We start from the raw sequence: 19980 nt of genomic DNA, 5'->3' as shown, positions 1-19980 counted from the left end.
AAAGAATGTCTTTTGTAAGCTAATGAGGTGATTGGTGGCTGGGAGCCCCTACATAGCTTCAGGATCAGGGCTGATCACCAGAAAGACCAAGCCATGATTAGAGGATTGGGAATTTCAGACCCACCCCCCAACCTCCTGGGTGGGGAAAGAGGCTAGAAATTGACAGCAATCATTGATGATCAATTATTTCGTCAATCATGCCTATGTAACAAGGCCTCCCTCTGTAAAACCCCCTAAACAACAGGGTTTGGCGAGCTTCCAGTTTGGTGAACACGCAGAGGTGCTGGGAGGTGTGTGCCCAGCAACAGTGTGGAAGCCCTGTACCCCTTCTGAGACTTTGCCATATGCATTTCTTTCATCCAGTTCTTCCTGAGTTGCACTCTTTATCACAAGCCAGGAATGGTGAGTGCAGCACTTTCCTGAGTTCTGTGAGTGTTTCTAGTGGATTCTTGAACCTGAGGGGAGAGGGCTGTGGGAACCCCCAAATTTGTAGTTTCCTGGGCAGAAGAGGGTACCCCATTTGTGGCTGGCATCTGCAGAAAGCAGTCATGTGGGACTGGGCCCTTCAATTGGTGGAGTCCAAGTCTAACTCTGCGTAGTTAGCATCAGAATTGAATTGTGAATTCACAGTTAGTGTAGGAGAATTGGAGAGTTGGTGTCAGGGGGAAGAAGAACCTTTTCAAAGACTTGTATTTTCTCTGCGAAATAAAAGGTAAGGTCGCCTAACAAGACAGAATCTGGTTCAATAATACAAGAAAGATGTAAATCATGAAAGTAAGAAGCACAGCTCTATTTTAGGGAGACAGTGTGGTGTGGAAGCCTGGGAGACAGGGGAAGCCCAGAGGCTGATGCCACCCTCACCATGTTACTAACTGGTGACCTTGGAGGTCACTTATTCACCCTCTGCCTCTGTGTTCTCATCTGTAAAATGGGGGAGAATTGTAGGCTTGAAGTTCTTGTGAGGAATACATAAAGGATCCCACCATGTCCTTAGCTCTCACTAATCAATTATTTACTTATTTTAAACAATTTATTTATTTATATTTTTCAAATAACAAAAATTTTATTGAGATAAGGATGTCTTGATATATGTATACTCATTAATTATTAGCTGCTGTTATAATTATTTGCAGTGACACTATTTTCTACCTAAAAATCCAAGAGAAGAGGTTGAAAAACTTCTAAAATACTTTTAAGAACTGTTACTAAGTTGGTAGGGAAAAATCCAAAGCTTTTCTAAATATCAGCATTAATCAGAAAGAAAATATAATGAATAAGCTTCCAACTGCAAAAACAAAAAATGCTGGATAAAATATAACAAAAATGAACCTGAACATTCATATGGAAGAGTAAAAGTTCATGGAAAGTTTGGTATCAAAGTAGGAATTTTTTTAAAAGCCAATGAAATAGAGTAAAACAGCCCTGATCCTAGATGAGAACACTGGTATGCCACAGAGATGCCATAATAAATTGCTGGTGAAACAATAGACTTTTACATAAATGGTTCTGGGAAATTGGTTATTTAGATGGAAATTTAAAAATTCATTCCCCTGTATCATACCATGCACAAGAATAAATTCCAAATGGAATAAGTGCCTAAATTTGAAACATGTTTAACGTTGGAGGAAACAAATGAGAAAATATCTTTATGACATTGGCGTAGGGAAGAACTTCTTGAACAAGGCATAAAGGATAAGATTAATTAATTTTACTACATTAAAATGGAAGCTTTTAGGCGATAAGAGACACCAATTACAAAGCAAACAGACATTCTCCAGAAGGAAGAAGACACATGCAATGTCCAAAACCAACGGAGAATTAGCCCCCAGCTGATAGAAGAACTCCTACAACTCAGCAGGAAAAAGACAAAAATTTGCACAGAAAAATAAGCAGAGACTGGAAACAGGCAACTCAGAGGAGAAGAAATCTGAATGGCAAATAAACACATAAAAACATAATGAAGCCTATTAAAACACAGAAAATGCATATTAAAACAATCATAAGATGTTATTCCATACCCATCACCTCCACAAAATGTATAAAGTGTGACAATAAGCAAGCGTTGGCAGAATGTGGAGCAGTGGAAACTCTAGTGCTCTGCTGGTGGAGTTTAAACTGGCACAGCCACTTTGGAGAACGATTTGGTATTTTCTAGTAAACCTGAAGATACACATACCTCATGACCTAGAAATTCCACTTCTAAGTATCCAGCCGAGAGAACCTCTGAAGTATGTGTAGGAGGAGAAATGTGCAAGGATGTTTACTATTTTCAATGGTTAAAAATAATAGTAAAACATGGGAACAACCTAGATGTCCATCAGCAGGAAACTGAATCACAAATTGTGGTATTTTCATGCAGCAGTGAACATGAGTGAAATATATTTGCATTGATATATCTCAAAAATCTAATGCTGGTAGAAAAAAAGTTAACAAACAAGATTTATAGTGTGATAACGTGAAGTTTTAATGAATGTAAAACAATTCTACACATTGTTTACAGATACATGCATGTTGAATAAAAGTATACAATTGGATGGCAGTTAGCAAAAGAGGCAAGTTGTGGGGAGAGAGATTGGAGAAGAGTAAAAAGAGCTTAAGTGTAATATCTTTTTAAAAAAATCTCAAATAAATTGTGCCACAATACTAAATTTGTTAAATTTGTCAAATTGTAGTGGTAAGTATTCATTATCTTGTTCTCATCACTTTTCTGTGTTTGGAGATATTTCCTAATAAGAATGAAAATAGATGAACTAAGTCATAAACCCTGAACTCTAGAAAAAGAATAGCAGCAGCAAAAAATGGTGAAAAGGGAAGGATAAAATTGATAAACTTAAAAGCAAAAAATGCTTTTGTACTTTTAAATTTCACTAGTGTTTATCAGGAAAACCCAAAGCTTATTCTTTAGAAAAGACTCACAAAATTGGCAATTGGCCAATCTACATAAATGAGAGAGAATGACAGAAAAGGAAGGGAGGGGCACACAAACTCATATCAGGAAAAATGGAATTCAACTTTAGGTAACAAGGAGATTTTTTAGAATTGTAAGAACATGTCATGTACAATTATTATTATGTTGTTGTTAATGCTTAATGAAATAGCCCACTTTCTAGGAAAATATAAATAATCAAAATCAGCCCCCAGAAAAAGTAGACAATTTGAAGAACTCAATGAGCTTAAAATACACTAAAAGTATAACCAAAGAGCTATCTGTAAAATAACACCATGATGAGATGAGTTTGTGGGTGCATTCTACCAAGCCATCTCATGCCACTGTTTTAGAACGTGGAAAAAATACATGACGCCACACAAAGCAGGCTGTGACCAGTTCTGCTAGGAACTCCCTCACTCTCACTCCTGGTCCCTCCATGCCTTTTTAACTCCACCAAGAGAGGCTGGAAAAATGAAACACTTTGCCCATCTTCTTTGCAGGTGGAGGTTCCCATGTGAAAATTCTGGCCAATGAAACACAAGCAGAAATGTTCTGGGAGGTTCAGGGAAAGCTTTTACCTTCCTGGCCAAAGGCAGAGGGGTATCTGGTGTTTCCCCCTCCCCAGCCCCTTGCCATAGACACAATGCCTGGCACTGAGTTGGTCGCCTTGCAACCATGGATGTAAGAGGATGGTCCAGGCCTGAGCGGATGCCTGGAAGAACGTCAGCAGCCCCTGCCTCTACACTTCTTGTCTCAGATGCTGGTGAAAGGTTTTGTTATTTGTTTTTGTTCCTTATGGCTGAGTCATTTCTAAAATAAGCACAAACCTGTTAGAAAACCCAATCAAGGACACCGAAAGAAAGTACAACCGATCTTATATATAAACAGATGGACATAATCCCAAATAAAACATTAGCAAGTCAAGTTCAGCATTGCTTTAAAGAAAATGCCAAGTAGAGTTTAGCCCAGGACCGTAAGGATAATTTCACATGAGAAAAGTCATAATGTCATTCTCTTCATTAATAGACTAGAGAAAAGCCACATATTCATCTCAATCGATGCTGGAAAAAACATTTGGTGAGTTCCAAAACTCATTCACAGTAAGGCTTCTTGGTGAACCATGTATAGATGTTATCTTCTTCCGTTCAGTAGAACTTCTACCTGAAATCTGCCTCAAACATCAAACTCTGGGAACATGAACACAATGCCCACTGGAGGGAGGAGGTGGGCAAGGGTATGTGCTCCCGCTGGCACTACTCAGTATCGGCTTGAGTGGATGCAAGTTAACAAGAAAAAAGAATAAGCACAGGCTTTGGAAAGGGAGAGAAATAATTGTCATTATTTATAGGTAATATAGTCACATATCTAGAAAATCTAACAGATTTTACAAGGAGGCAACCCTTCTGTGGCCTCTTTTTCACAGTGCAGATTAGAGATATCATTAGTACATACCCAAAAGGGTTGTTAATTAAGTTTATATATGCAAAGAACTTAGAATGGTGCCCTGCACATGGTAAGCACTAATAAGGTATAAGATCAACATCCAAAAATCAATAACATTTCTATTGACTAGTAATAACTAATTAGAATTTTTTTTTAGAAATTGAAAGCCCATTAGCAATAGCAACCAAACTTATACATACCTAGAAATAAACCTAACCAAAGATGTGATTTCTTAGACAGTAGATGACAAAATCCCATTTAGGCAGTGGTCCCCAACCTTTTTGGCACCAAAGACCAGTTTTGTGGAAGACAAATTTTCCACAGATGAGGGGAGGGGGGATGGTTTCAGAATGAAACTGTTCCACCTCAGATCGTCAGACATTGGATTCTCATAAGGAGCATGAAACCTAGATCCCTCCCATGCACAGTTCACAATAGGGCTCAAACTCCTATGAGAATCTTATGCCAAGAATCTAATGATCTGACAAGAGGCGGAGTTCAGGGGGTAATGCTCACTGCCCTGCCACCCACCTCCTGTTGTGCGGCCCGGTTCCTAACAGGCCATGGACCACTACCAGCCTGTGGCCCAGGGGTTGGGGACCCCTGCATTAAGGGACTTCTATGATCTGAATGTTTATGCTATCCCTTCCAAATTCATATGCTTAACCTAATCACCAATGTGATGGCTTAGGAAGCGGGGCCTTTGAGAGGTAATGAGGCCATGAGGATGGAGTCATCATGAATGTGTTTTGTGCCCCTATAAAAGCGACTTCAGAAAGCTGCCAGGCCCCTTTTACCACCATGTGAGGACAGCAAGAAGGCACCTTCTATGAAGCAGAACGCCTTTGCCTGACACCATAACTGCTGGCTCCTTGATCTTGGACTTCCCAGGTCCCAGAACTGTGAGAAATAAATTCCTGCTGTTTATAGTCACCCCGTCTAAGGTATTTTGTTATAGCAGCCCAAATGGACTAAGATGGGGTCAACACAGAAGACTTGAACAAATGCAGGGCTGAAGCGTGTCATGCCTGAGGGGTGTCATGAAATATGCCATCGCCCTCCAGAGTAAGTCAGGGGTTCAGTACAATGCCAATCCATGTCACATAAGGGTTCTTCCTAGAATGCACCCAGCTGGTTCTCAGCTGTATGTGGGGAGAGTGAAAATCCATGGATAACATAAAACAGGCCTTCAGAACAGAACAAGAAGGCCCAAAGTCACCTGTACAAGGAACTTGCTTTTCCTCCTAGGGGTGTGTCTTGGTCATTAAGTGGAATTGCTGGTGCATGCAGGCCCCTGTCAGACCCTGATCCCCAGTGTCCACTGGTCCTCCCAAAGGATGTACCAATTAATGGCACTAACAGAGGATGACTACTCCTTCCCTAACACAGTAGATTTTCTCTATTTTTAGTATTTGACAATTTAATTGAAAAATAATGTCTCACTCTTTTAAAAATTATTAGGTGCTTACTTACTCCTTCAGGGCAGCTGGCAGGATCAGGGTGCCTGCTTTTCTATTAGAGAGCTGGGCCTGGTGGCTTTAAGGTATGTAGTCACATAAGTACAGAACCATTAGGTATAGAGCCAGGAAGGAAACTGCTGGATTTATGCACAGGTCTACTTTGCTACTAATGCTAAGCCTGCTTCCAAGTGTTGTGCCTATCTGCACTCCTACCATGTAGGGGCCTTCTTGTTGCTCTACACCGGTGTCAACTCTTGGTATTATCAGACTTTCATTTCAGCCATGCAGCAGCATTTCACTGTGGTTTCAATGTGCATTTCTGCAGTTACAATGAGGCAGGGCACCTTTTCATAAGTTTATTGGTATTTGCATACCCTCCTTGTGTGGTGTCTGTTCAAATCTGCTTTCCCCCTGGGCTCTTTGTCTTTTTTTTCTGAGACAGAGTCTCGCTCTGTCACCCCAGCTGGAGTGCAGTGGCGTGATCTCAGCTCACTGCAACCTCCACCCCCACAGGTTTAAGCAATTCTCTGCCTCAGCCTCCTGAATAGCTGGGATTATAGGCGCGTGCCACCACACCCGGCTAATTGTTTTCATTTTTAGTAGAGATGGGGTTTCACCATCTTGGCCAGGCTGGTCTTGAACTCCTGACCTCATGATCCACCTGCCTCAGCCTCCCAAAGTGCTGGGATTACAGGCGTGAGCCACAGCGCCCGGCCGTCTTTTTTGTATTATTATTGATATGAAGGCCTTGGAATACATTCTGGATTGCAGTCCCTTGTCAGTCTGTGCACTGCACCCTGTGGCTTGCCTGTCACCCTCTCCCTATTACTTTACACTTGCTTGCTGACCTCACCTACACCTTTATTGGGCTTTATTGAGGGACGTCTCCAGCTCATTTCATCCCTGGAGGAAGCTCTGTTCCTTCCCTTCCATTAGAATGTCTGCATTTTCCACTACTGGCCTATGGACCTCTCTCCTCCAGCTCAGAGCCCTGCTTGCTGCTCCATACCCTCAGCCTAAACCCCAAGCCCCAGCCCTCCCCTCACACACAACACTGAACATGCAAACACAAGTGCACACATGCAGGCCTTCTAGGAGGTGTGGCTGCTGCTGGAGTTTGAGAGAAGATTGGTTGGTAGATGGAGAATGCCAGGGTTTACCTGGGGCCAAGCAGCTCTGTAGGTGCCCCCCTGAGGAGAAAGTGAAGTCACTGAAACGTACTAGGCCTGCTTCCCCAAACCCTGCCCTGCCCACACTCTGCCTGCCTGCCAGGCTGCTCTCCTCCCTCTCCTTGTGGCCACACCTGGGATGCCCTCCTTAGTCCCTCCCAAACTGGCTATTTTTTTCATCAGCTTGTGATGTAATTTATATACAGTGAAATTCATCTATTTTAGGTGTAAAGTTTGAGTTTTGACAAATAAACTCAGCCACATAGCCAGCACCACGACTGAGGGTTAGAATGATTCCATCACTGCCACAGGCCCCTCCCTGCCCCGGCAACGGCTGTCTGTGCCCTGTCACTAGAGCCAGGCTGGCAGCTGCATTTCGGTGCTTTCCATGGTCCTGAAATGTAGATGGGCTAATGGTGTCCACTTCTGCAGGTGGCAGAAATTCAAATGAGATTTATAGAAATGAAATTTTGTGAAAAGAGGTGGAAGAGCTATCTTCAACTTTGAAATCTACATTTATCACGCCCTGCCCTGAAACAGGGTCCACTTTGCAGAGCCCTGAGGGGCCTGGGCAAGAAAGTCTTCCTTCAGGGGGCTCAGGCTACAGCCCAGCACAAGCCTGGGAAGGGCTTCTGAGGGAGTGAGGCACTCCTGCACCGTCACAGGAGTAAAGGAAGCCAGGTTCCAGTCAGGAGATGCAAATCCAGAGGCAGAGGGCCAGGGCTCGGATTCCAGGTCTGGGCGAGTGCTCCGAAACACTGCAGAAAGGATTTCCATTGTGCAGGCTGGGGTCCCACATCCTCATCCTCGAATGCCTGGGCTTCCCTTGCTCCTGTAGGGAGGACAGGGCCGGCACCTACATTCATACAGGATGAGCACGATTGCAGGCCTGAGAGCCTCAGGAGATCCAGCATTTGAGAGAGAAAACTGCTTCCTAAGTACGTCCAAAACTGAGTTTTAATACGCAGTGAGACAGAAACTGTAGAGATGGGGGAAAAACAACTGGTCTCTGGGGTGAGCTGAGTTCCATGCCTCTCATCATGGGGTGATTCATAGAACCTCCACCCTAATCAAGATGTAGAACTGCTCCCTCTTCACAGACAGCCCCTGCACTCACTCTTTACGATGACAACCACCCTTAACTCCAGACCATCCCTCATCACGCCAGCACCAGTGTCCTGGTTCAGGCATCATGCCATTGCTTTGTAGGATGCAACCACTAGGGGAAGCTGGGAAGGGCACACAGCCTCTCTACCATCTTTCCAACTTCCTGTGAATCTATAATTATGTTAAAACTAAAAAGACAAAAAAAAAGGACAGTAGTGAGTTAAGTGTACAGTACTGAACAGAGAGATCTTCATCATAAACTGCATCATTGGGGAAATGCAGGATGAGATTGAGGAGGGAGTTTCTGCCGCACAGGGAGGTCAGCAGGAGGATGGTATGGAGGCTGATGAGGTCCCAGAAGGGGGACCAGTGTCCCCTCAGTTCCTCCACCTTCACCAGTCCTGGGAGCAGCAAGATGTTGCAAACACTGGGCAGGTTGAGAAAGCACCTGGAAGCCTGCATGCCTCTTAGAAAAACCCTGTGTTCCATCTGGTGCCAGAACCCATGCCCTGCTCAGAGAGGCATCTGAAAATCTGCATGTGGGGTCTGAGGGTGGGTCACAGAGTCCCACACACCTTTGGCAAAACAGCCAGAACCCCCTGAGTCCAGAGCAGGTGTGGAAAGACTGCGTAGATAAGTGGGCCAGAAGCAGCCAGCATCAGGCTGAGATGCCCTCTTCACCACAGCCACAGCAGTGACTAGGGACATGAGCAGTAGACACCAGCTCCCCAAAGCCAAGAGACTGGAGGCCCACCCCAGACCTGCAGGTGCCAGGTTGCAGTGCCTAGAGCCAGCTGATGCAATCACCCTCAGGAGAAGCTGCAGGCATCCCAGGGCAACTTACACCTCTCCTGGCCAAGGGGAGAGAAGCAGGGAGCGGCAACCCATGAGGTTGATAGAATGGTCATCCAAGAGGAGACAGTTAAAAAGCAACTCTGTCTCATTAAAAGTGTCAATATTAAGTGCTTTCTGCTGAAAACAAAGTTGCCCCAGTGTTGGGGCATCCCCGTAATGCTTCCTTTGAGCACCCTCTTTCTCCTCCATAGCCCTCAGCATAACATGCAATTAAATATTCTTTGTGTGTTATACTTAATGTCTGTTCTTCCCTCACTAGGCTCAGGTCCCTCTAGGCACTGACCATGCCTATCTTGTTCACCATGGTGTCCCCAGCACCAATGGCCTGGCATATAGGGATCCTCTATTCCCTGTTGAGGGAATTTGGTGAGTTAGCTGGAGATTGGTAAGTGGGAGCAGGGAAAGCTGTGAAAGGAACTTGTGCTTATGAAAATAGCCAGGGCAGCATCCTACACATAAACCCCAAGTCTTCCTGAGAGGGACTTCTCAGGGCAAATGTCCACACTGCTCAGAGCCTGAATAGGACTCTCACTAGGTCACAGAACATGCAAACCATGCCCTCAGTACAGTAGACTGAGGGGGTCATGGTCACTGTCCTCCAAGTCCACTTTACCTGGAAGGGCTGTGGGTCACAGCTGTCCTGGGGAGGGAACTGGAGAGCTGTGAACTCAGTCTAGTGCAGCAGAAAGAAGTATAAATATTTATATGAGTGCACTATGTATGTAGTTCAATGCTAACAGATTTACAAATCTCGGAGAAATGGAATATTGTAAATAAATTAACCAAAATTGATTCAAGAAGTGAAGGCCTTTGAGAAGACCACAAACATGAGCAAAGCTAAGTCATATCTAAAAAAGCTCTGGGCCCAAATTGTTTTATGGGTTTTTTCCAATGTTCAAATAATGAACCATATAAACCTATACCATGTTAACTTCCAGGTGTGGCTGGGCCTCTCAAAGTGTGGTTGCTTCTCAAACAAGCAACCTTGGCATCACCAGGGAACTTGCTAGAAATGCAAGCTCTCAGCCTCACCACAGACCTAGAGAATCAGATACTTGGGGGCTGGGCCCAACGCTCTGTGCTGTAACAAGCCCTCTGAGCTAAATAATGTAAAGTCTGAGAACTCCTGAGGCTAACAGAACATCTCTACTTTAGTGGTTTGGATTTCTCATCTCTCCTTACCCAGATATGGCTAATTCTAATTCTGCCTCACACAGCTGTGTGTCCAGATCTTTGCATTTTTATATTGGGCACCTTATTATTAATCAAAGAATTTTCAGTCCATTTATCTGCAATTTCTCAACTTCATGTTTTGAAAAGTAGGGTCCTTACCAAATGATTTTTTAAAAATTATCAACTAATAGATTCTCATTATCAAAACCAGAAAATGCATATAAGTATAAACAAAAAATTATGATAGAACATGATTCTATCTCCCAAAGATAATCTATGTCATTATTTTGGTATGCACACTTCCAGACCTTTTTCTTATGCATAGATAACATTTCTTTCCATCACAAAAAAAGCAATGAGCTTGTATAAACTGCATGGTAACTCGCCTTTTTCATTTCATAATATATCATGGACGATTTTCCTTGTTGATCAATAAACTTTTATTACATTTTTCTCGAAGTCCTTACCGTATAATTTTCTAAACTAGCCTCCTATTGTTAGGATATTTCACATTGATTAAATGAGTTCATACTGGGAAAGTACTGAGGACAGTGCCTGGCATCTGGTAATTGCTATATAAATAATTGGCTTCAAAATGTGTTAGTAAAAAAGCAACAAAAATATAGAAGAAAATGGCAAATCCACACTCTTCACGGGAGATTTTTTAACACACACTTTTGGAAAACTCCAAATCAAGTACACAAAAATAGGGAAAGCTATGAGGACTGGAATAGCACAATCAAAAAGCTGAAGGTAGATAGGTGGCGATGGACCCAGGAGAGCCTGTCCAATCTTTGGTAAGTGTCAGGTGCATGCAGCACCACAGCAGTGAGAACCTCCACACCCTTTGCCCAGGTGCCCACTGTCATGCTGCATTCTCTACCAGGGTCCTCTCCTGACCAGGGCTCATGGCTAACCCAAGAAACCCTTCACAGCCTGCTGTCTGCCCTCCCCACATCCTAGCCCTCAGGCTGCAGCAAAGCTCTGCTGCTCTGAAACTCAAACCTGCCCTTTTAACTAAACCTCCACCATGGCTGCGGTTACTTGGGCCCTCAGGTCCCTGGAGGATAGGACCACCTGACTCAGCCCAGTATCCCCCTGGCCCCAGCTGCAGCCACAGTGGCCTGCAGGCTCCTGGGAGCGGTCTGCTCCCTCCTTGGGAGCCTTGGTAGCTGGGCTGCCGTCTTCCCTTGAGGACCCTACCCCCCTCCACCTGGCAGGGCTGACTCCCACTCCCTTCAGACCCTCCTCCTGGAGTCATCGTCCCCTGACTTCAGACAAGTAGGTCAATGACACGCCCTGCCCCTCTCCTGGCCAGCGCGCAACACAGTGCGGTGAGTACCTTTGTTGCTGGGATTAAACAGATGGCTGGATTGACCCCATCAGCTTCTCGCCTAAGACAGAGGTGGACCTTTGACAGGGAACCTGATCCCCTCGTCTTCCTGAGCCACACCAGCGGCCTTGCCCCACCCCCTCACATGTCAGTGTTTGGCTCCACACCCTCACATAAGGGCACCAAGCGTGGGGCCTCAGAACTGCTTCCTGCTCTGGAGCTGCGAGGAGGAGGAAGAGGAGGCTGGCGCATCACGGCTGGGGCACAGCGCCCGGCTGACCTTGGACCGCGGCGCTCCCGGGACACTGAAGACTGCAGGCTGCCCTCAGGAGCACTTCAGCACTAGAGGGCCTGCTGGGAGAGTCGAGTGTGTGTGTTCGAGATCTCAGGAGAGCGAGCAGCTTTTGTCGGTGGGGGTTAGTCTTCTTCCGTTTTTCTCGGACGGGACATCCTGCCTCCCGGACCAAAGCTGACCTTGTTCATCTGCCTCCTTCAGCATCTGGGGTTCCCTAATTAGACCTTCCTGTCCCAGCACCCGCATGCTCCCTCCCCTCCTGTTGACTCTCTATTTACAAACAAGCCCAGTCCTTGTTACACACACACACACACACACACACACACACCCGTCTTCCCCATCCTTCCCAGCTGCCAGCCTACCTACCCCTTGTCTCCCCCAGAGCAATGTTTCAGGAGAGCATAATTCAGGCTTCCACAGTGAGACTCCCCTACCAGGGAAGGAGACTGGAAGACAAGGGTCAGCTGGTTTGCAGTCTGGTCCTCCACCCATCCCGATCCTGCCTGCTGACACCAGCTCCCAAGTATTTGCCCCTCCTTCACCTAGGAGTGCCTTCCGCGGGGTTCCCTTCCACCCACAGCTTCCTGTTGCAGATCCACCATACACAACAGAGGGAGAGAAACAACTTGCAGGGTTGAGAGTGAGTTGCCCGTTTTAAGTTTTCATCATTTACTGCCAAATTGACCTCTGAAGAGATCACGTGAATTTTTGCTCCCACCAGGAAGAGTTCAGCCAGTTTTCCCATTCAGTACTATCAACATTTTCCATCTTGGCCAACCTTAGTGAAAACTGAGAGTCCTTTCTTTTTGTTTGGTCTCGTTGGTGTCAATTTCATACATGCAATGTAGAATCTAGTAGTATCACAGAACTGATATGAAAAGGAGCTGCCTCCCACCACCCTCCCAACTCTTTTCAGCTAATTATTTGGGTATCTACTTCCACATCTGCAGATAACATGCTAGCACACAGCTTTTAGTCCTAGGCATTATAGAATTTAGCTCATTGTAGAGTTTAGCTCCTTTACATCACCTCAATATGCTCGGACACACCAGGGATTCCATCAATTCCATCCTCCTGAAGCACTCTCCCTAGGAACCTTCTGACCTGCTCCATCCCAGACCAGCCTGGCTCACAGCTGTCACCAGGGCCCCTCACCTCCCTCCTGCATTGAGTCCCTTGTCTTCCTTTTTCTGGGTTTACCCCCTCATTTTGATGCTGTATATCCTATAGTTTTCCCAGAAAGGAAGGGTACATAAGAGATAAACTTGTGATCCTGCCTATTTTAAAATATATTGATTCTAGCCTCACCCTTAATTTATAATTTTCCTGGGTTCAGAATTCTAAGTTGGAAAATAACTTTCCTTAAGTCACTATTCCATTTTCTTTCAGCTTCTAGGACAGATGTTGAAGTTCAAAATCATTCCAATTCTGATACCTTTGTATTTGTTTTATTTGAGGAATGTAAGATTTTCTTTGTACCTAGTATTCTCATATATCACAATAGTATTCATTGTGTGGGTCTATTTTCATATACCTACTACACCCTGGGTGGGCTCCATTCACTCTAGAAACATCCTTCAGGTCTGGGAACTTTTCTTGAATCATGTCTTTGATTAACTCCCCTCCATTTTCAGTTTTATTTCTGTAACCCCTGTTATTCAGATGTTAGACATCTAGTGACCCTTTACTTATTTTTCTTCCACTTTTCACTTCTGTAATTTTGTTCTACTTTCTGGGGTATTTCCTCAGCTTCATTTTCCAACCCTTGTGTGTTTCATTTTAGCTATTCTATTGTTCAAAGTGCCTTTTCCCCATGGTATTCTGTTTTTATTTTAAGGATATAGTCTTACCTTTCTGAGGATATTAGTTAGCTTTGAGAGTTTTTCCTCTCTACATGTTCTTTGTCCTCCAAGTTTTATTTTTTGGTTTTATTTTGTTCCCTGTCTTTGAGATAGCAGAGCTATCTGATCTAATAATGGCTCTATATTTGGTCCAGTTTTGTGCTGGTCTCTAACTTGCATGCTGCAGGCTTTCCGCAGAAGTCCAGAAATGCACAGTTTTTGGCTCATATGCATAAGTGAGGCACTGAAGGGCTGGTTGAGAGTCCTGAACCTGTGAGTACGGCTGCAAGATTTGGCTGGGTCTTGTGTTTGGGGAAATGCCAAAGTTACTACCTTTAGATCTTTCCATTGACTGATTAACTGAGACAGTGTCTCACTCTGTCACCCAGGCTGGGGTGCAGTGGTGTGATCATAACTCACTGCAGCCTCGCCCTCCTGGGCTCAAGCAATTCTCCTGCTTCGGCCTCCCTAGTAGCTGAGACTACAGGTGTGCCACTATGCCCAGCTCATTTTTGTATTTTTTGTAGAGACAGGGTGTCACCATGTTGCCCAGTCTGGTCTCAAACTCCTGGACTCAAGCGATCCTGCCTGCCTTGGCCTCCCAAAGTGCTGGGATTACTTTTAAATCTTAGTTCAAATTTTCCTAAGTAGGCTCTTTTATTTTCCTGCCTGAAGGGAATTGGGCTGGCATGCTGGGAGCTGAGAGGACAGAGAGCTGGGGTCCCAGCAGAATGTAAAGATCTTCTCCCACTCCGCCTCAGTTTTCAGTCCAGAGAAAATTTTAGTCTCTTCTGCTGGAAGAAGGAAGGGGAGGGCACGTGGCCATGTTTGGGGGAGATATGTCTCCCAGCTGGTTACTTGTCAGATAGTCCTTGAAAGTCTAATCGGTCTTCTGCTTTTAGTCTCATCTTCATCCCACTTCACGTCATCTCTAATCCCACTGCCTGATCCAGGAATTCCACATCTCCTGAGTGGCTCTGCGGTGGAGAGCGAGTGGCTTCTCGACGTCCCTGCTGCTGGCTGAGGCTTCCGTTCCTCAGCGTCCTCCTTCTGCTCAGTCAGTTCCTGCACGGCCATCTGCTTTCTTGCCACTCAAATCTCCTTCCTGTTTTCTCTCACATTGTAGCTGTTCTTGTGGGCTAATGACTTGTTAAATTTCCCTTACTGTTATAGTGGGGCTGGGGAGGGGCCCTCATGAGTACATACGTGTTGCCTGCCATCTTTACCTAGAAGTTCAGCCCAGTCTTTTAATTTGAATAAGTTTGAACAGCTTTTCTCGTGTTTATTGACGTCTCATCTCCCCACCCAGCTTATGTGGCTTTTTTATTGCCATAATTTGGTCATTTCTCAGTGGAGTTGCTCATCGTCTTACTACTCAATACCAATAGCTTTTTGTCTTTTTTCCTCATAACTGAACAGAATTTCTAACTGCCCCCATTTTGTTTGTTGGGGAAATTTTTCTGAGGAAATCTGATTGTATTCAGAGGTTCCCCATCCTCTGTGCAGTGAGGGTTTCGACCTCGAACAGAAGGCTGCACCTGTGTGAAAGTGGGTGTGAGGCTCACCAATGGGAAGCATTATGTGGGTTCATCTGCTATGGTGGGGCTGCAACCCCTGCTCTCCCTCTCCAGTCTCTGTGGCTTCTGGCATCCAGGGAAGCATCCGAACACCTGCATTTACACCTGGATCCTGTCCACACGCTAAGCTCATGACAGTCACTGCACATCAGGGCCCCCTCAGCTACTTGGGAGGGCAGCTGACTGCTCCTTCCCCTGGGGTGAGGGGATGGCCGCCTGCACCCCTCCCACATCTGTCTTCACAGTCACTGCTCTGGGCAGCAAGCGGGCAGAAATGAGCCCAGCTCCTCTCTCCCCTTAAGCCTGTCCTTCTGGCCTACCCCTCAGAACGTGTCCTGGAAGGAAGGGGACAAGCCAGAGCACCCCATTTCTTTATTCCTTCAGACTTTTTCTTCCTTTAGCCTTAGACTCTGTCTACTCTTAGGAAGCAGGCATTTTGGAAAGTGTATTAGTCATCTACTGCAAAATCGCACTACATAACAACAACAAAACACCCTCAGAGCATACAGTAAATGCCTATTAGCCCACACACCTGCGGCTTCTGACCAGGACCAGTCTTAAGTGTGGTCTGACTCTCAGCTGGGGTCAGGCAGGTGTCAGCAGGCAGCTGCAGGCCATTTTGGGCCAGTGCTCCTCAGCAGTAGCAAGATTAGAATCACCCGGAGAAGTCGCCCAGCACTTCGAGGCTCAGCAGACTGAGCCCACCTGTCCTGGGCTCGCTTACATCTGCAGGTCGAGTGCTGTGGGCTGCCCCTGGAGGCCTGGGGTGCCTCAGCTCTGTGCATATGTTTCTCCTACTCTGGCAAGCTGACCTGGCATGTTCTCATGGCAGTCGCAGAGGCACTCATTACTAACACCCCCCTTCACCCAGAGCCTGAGTTGTTCACATGACATGCGGGCAGCTTACATCGAGGGGAAGGATCCAGGCCTCTAATGCAATCAGCTGCCCTAGGAGGTGTTGAGGGACACAGACTCAGATGTGGCCGGTTTCACCCAGACTGTCTTCCCCCAAACACATGCCTTCCTAGTGCCCTGGTACATTCATGTGTCCGTCTCACCTGGCACTGTTCTGAGTTGTTTCTTCTCTTCACCTCCAACACCTGGTCAGGAAGGATGCTCTAAATGTTCCCAAAGCCTACCGCTCCCCTCCCTCCCACTGCTTCCCTGGGTTCCAAGTACCATCACCTCTCCCCTGACTCCTGTCCAGCCCTGACTTTGCTGGTCTCTACCCCCACCCCACTGCAGCCAGAGTGCACTTCTGAAACAGACCTGCCCACTCACTGACGTTCTGAGGCAGGTCTCGTGGGGGCCACCCTGCCCAGGAGGTAGGTCGAGTCTCCCTCCGTGGGAGTTCCTTCTCACACTCCAAGAGGAGCCCCTTGCCACCAGTTTTCTTTGTTTGTGGCTCCAGCAAGGAGATACAGCTGTTTTGGGATTTTGCTTCCTTTTCTTCCTAACACCACCTCAGCCCCCCACACAGCTTAGCCATTAGTCCTCTGGGGTGCTTGTGCACCACATTGGGGTGGGGACTGGGGACTCATGGGGATGGGAAGGAATGACTCTTAATTTGACCCAAGACATTGCTTCAAAAAAAGACTGCATGCCCCCCAGCCCTCTCTACCACCATGAGCTACAGAGGGTGGTGTCTTGACCCTCCTGGACACTCTGGGGTGGCCTCACCCCTTCCTGAACCTCTTTTTTTTCTCTTCTAACCACTGTCTGCTCCACGGTCAGGGAGCCAGGAGAGCAAGCCCAACATGCCTGGGGAGAGCAGATCCCTTCAACAATGGGGACAGCCACCTCCTGGGAACTAGCCACGCAGAAAAACCTCTCCCATGCCTCCCAGCTCTGGGAGGAAATCCACATACTCACAGCTGCCTCGGCCTCCAGGGTGGATGTGGGCTCTGCCAGGGGACTCTGTGCCTGTGTGGGAAACAAATTTCTAACTGACCTGGCCAGCTGGCCAGACTTGCAGACAGCTGTGTCATCCACTCCTGCATAGGTTCCCCCGACAAGCTTACCCAGCCCTGTGGGCTTACCCATGGGTGCTCTATGGCGGGTATCTCTGGATGGGGTATGCCACTCCAGCTGCTTTGGTGCCTTCGGTGTGGCTGTATCGAAGGGGCCTCCAGTTTTGACCCCCTCATGGGAAGTCAGTACCTGGCTGTCCTGGCCCCCAGCCTGTTTCCTCCCCCACCAACTACCCCCCATGCACCTACTGCAAGAGTCCCACTCACCTACTTCTCAGCTCCTGCCACTCTGGGCAAGGCTACCTCCAGCCACTGTCCCCAGGTGGGATGCCAGACTCCAGCCAGGGCTGCAGTTGGCGGGGGAGCATCCAGAGGAGCTCCCTACTTGAAGAAGTGCAAAGCCCCTCCCTCAGAATGGACCTCCAGGTTCAGTATCTGGGCGCCTTTGCCCGCTGCAGCTCAGAGCTCTACCCTCTGCCCCTTCCCCACTGAGGATTCTCAGCTGGACCCTGGCTGTCCCCGCTCCTCCTCCCGGTCACCCTGCAGGGCCTGCCACTGCCTCTTTGAGTGCTAATCAGCCCTCCAGACCCACCCAACAATCAGAAACATGTCTGGTGGAGCCCAGCCAGCTGTGGACTTTGTTTTTAGAAGCGTCTCAGATGTAAGTTCGCTATCCTTAATACAGAGCAGATGCTCATGAGGCCGTGCAGGGCTGCTCTGTTTGGTATTTTTCTACCTTTTTTTTTCTTTTTGCCCTCTAACCCTGATACCAGCACCTTTTGTCCTCCCCAGCCCTTGTTCTGGGCCAGCACTCTAGTAGATTTGCTACTAAGTCCCCAAATATGCATGCATGCAACCTTGTGAAATGAGCTTTGCATGCATGTGTTTTTAAATTACATAAATGATGTGCTATAAAAACTGTTTCTTTGCTCTTTATTGGCAGGCACGATATTTCAGATCGATGCACTGTGCTGTATGTACATTCTGTTTGTGGTTCCAGCTGCTCTCAAGGACATCATCCCCCCTGCCTGCTGATGTTGGCTGCCTTCGATTCCCTGCTATAAATACTCCATGGAGAGCCCCGGGGAAAATCCCCAACACCACCTCTTAAGGCTTGTGTGAACATTTTTCTGAGTCATGGGAAGATGGTGCTTGATTTTATTTGGGACAGCCAGCAGGTCCCTCTCCAGAACAGCTTCTTCCACTTCCCACCTCAGCAGTGCCTGAGCTGCCCCCGCACAGCATGGCCACTTGCTGGAAGCCCACTCTGACTTCCTCCGTGTGGATAGGCACAAAGTGGCAAGCTATTGTTCTGGTTTGACTTCCTGTCAGCCCTTTGGCCTCCTCTGTCTGTAAATTATATAGAATATCTTTTCAGTCATTTTCAGGATTGTAAATTCTGGATATCCATTTTCATTCTTAGGCCGTGCAAATGTCTCCTGCGTGCCTGTCAACAAATATGACCTTTGCCGAGGGTTCTCCAAGTGCCGCCAAACCCAGCATCAGCATCGCCTGGGAACTTGTGTGAAATGCACATTTCTCCAGCCCCACCCTAGATTCTGATTCACAAATTCCAGATGTTGGGCCGACAACCTGTTTTAAGTCCACCAGATGATTCTGATGCACGCTCAAGTTTGAGGACCACTGGTTGCTGCTATTTCTCAATTTTAAAAAATCATATGTGTACATATAAGTTTTATCTTTGTATTTTAATTCTATATTATTATATATGATATATAATACAGGTTACTATTAATATATTTATTTAAAAATATATATGACTTTGTAGTAAGTCCTCCTTTTTTTCCCCTTATTTTCCTTCCTTCCTTCCTTCTTGCTTTGCTTTAGAAGACCCAAACACAACCATGAAAGTCCTTGGTCTCTTCCAGGTTGCACAGATCCCCTCTATTCTTAAATATCCTTACAGTTTTCCCTGGATGTCGCCTGGGAGTCCATCCTTATAGATAATGTTACATAGGGACCTGAACTTATTTTTTTCCAAGTCACTGCCAGGTCCAGTGCTATTAAACAAAGCATCTTCCCTATTGATTCGAGGGTTCATCTGTGTATGTTCCAGGCATTTGTGTGCCCAGGGGTCTGTTCCTGAGCTCTCCAGGCTGTGCCCCGGTCTGTCCCTTCATTCACTCTCTACTTCTGTTTGTTACATTTCAACGCATGTTGGTATCTGCTAGGCCAACTCCTCACAGCCACTCTAACCCCTTTTTGCTTTACTTTTTCAGGCTTGACAGTGATTTATAGTTCTTTTCTCCTATATAAATTTTGAAGTGAATTTGTCTAATTCCTTCAAAGGAATCCAACTAGATTGATTAGGATAAAAATGTATAGATTAAGTTAGAACAAATTGACATCCACCTTGTTAGCTTGCTCTGTTCATGAGTATGTTATATTCATTCTCTTATAATCTTCGTGGTGTTTGTTTTCCTTTAAAGCATTTATTTCTAGACATGTATATGTTTTCCTTTTTAATTAAAAAGTGTTCAATTGCAATCTTGTAAGTTCTCAGTTTATTCTGTCGGGTCTTATGAGATAATTATCACACATGAAATAATTCATTCAATAAATGCGCATAGAGCATCTGAGGTGTGCCAGGCATTGCCACAGGTGCTGGAGATACAGTAGTCCAGAAACGTAAGTCCTTACCAACGAAGCCTTCCATCTATCTGAGAAGAGGTGGCAAACAAATAAATAGTGGCTGGCGGTAAGTCCTGTGAAAGAAAGAGTAAGGAGGATGCAGAGTGATGGTGGGTGGGCTCGGGGAAATCCTGACCAAAAAAAGTGACTTGAGCAGAAGCCAGGAGGAAGGGGTG

At 46.1% G+C, this 19980-nt stretch overlaps 1 pseudogene; it reads left to right on the top strand.

Annotated features, from left to right (window-relative positions):
• The first annotated feature begins 16968 nt into the window (after positions 1-16968).
• On the top strand, positions 16969-17726 carry LOC129032861 (proline-rich protein 23E-like; annotated as a pseudogene).
• Positions 17727-19980: the final 2254 nt, after the last annotated feature.

This window comes from Pongo pygmaeus, chromosome 2, assembly GCF_028885625.2.
Source record: "Pongo pygmaeus isolate AG05252 chromosome 2, NHGRI_mPonPyg2-v2.0_pri, whole genome shotgun sequence".
Taxonomy (NCBI): Eukaryota; Metazoa; Chordata; class Mammalia; order Primates; family Hominidae; genus Pongo; species Pongo pygmaeus.
Note: the sequence above shows the minus strand (reverse complement) of the source record. Positions and strands in the feature narration are given on the sequence as shown.